The sequence below is a fragment of the Echinops telfairi genome, unplaced genomic scaffold, assembly GCF_000313985.2.
Source record: "Echinops telfairi isolate 266 unplaced genomic scaffold, ASM31398v2 ScPeMD7_7416;HRSCAF=8454, whole genome shotgun sequence".
NCBI classification, from domain to species: domain Eukaryota; kingdom Metazoa; phylum Chordata; class Mammalia; order Afrosoricida; family Tenrecidae; genus Echinops; species Echinops telfairi.
This window is the reverse complement of record NW_022111316.1, coordinates 4,800,614-4,801,253: the sequence shown is the minus strand read 5'-3', so window position 1 is coordinate 4,801,253 and position 640 is coordinate 4,800,614.

Sequence of the window (640 nt, the reverse complement as noted above, 5' to 3'; positions counted from 1 at the left end):
GATGAGGGCAATGAATGCACAAATGCGCTTTACACAATTGGTGTGTGTATGGATTGTGATAAGGGTTGTATGAGCCCCTAATAAAATGATTTTTTTAAAAAAAAGCCTGCTCCTTACTCTCTTGCTCTCTGGTGATTGGACCAGTGTACGGCTACTTTAGCTGTTCTCTGCCTCAATGTGTGAGCTATACTACCTGTGAGACAGCCAACCCATGGATCGTGTTGCTAGAGATTGAGGTTCCTGTGAGAACTCCTGCACCAGGCTGCTGGCGTGGATATCACTTGAGCTTGCGCCTGGTGAACCCAGTTATCTTGCATCTTATGAAAGCGGATCCCTAGGTCTTTTCTCCCAAGGAGCGGCTGGTGGCCTGGGAGCAAAGACCTTTCAGTTAGCAGTCCAGCAATTAACCACTAGGCCAGACAGGCCCTTTGAGAATGCAATGAGAGCTTACAGTGTTCTCTACCCATTCCACTGGGCTTCCAGCAGGATCCCACTATCGTCTTAGATTCTCACTTTAATGGTCAAGAGCCTTGGCAGTCCAGTTGAGTCAGACAGCCTAGGACCAATGCCGGACTCTGCAGCTGATCACTTGGGGGATTTGGGTCAAGTCATTTAACCTCTAGAACCTCACTCTCCTTGT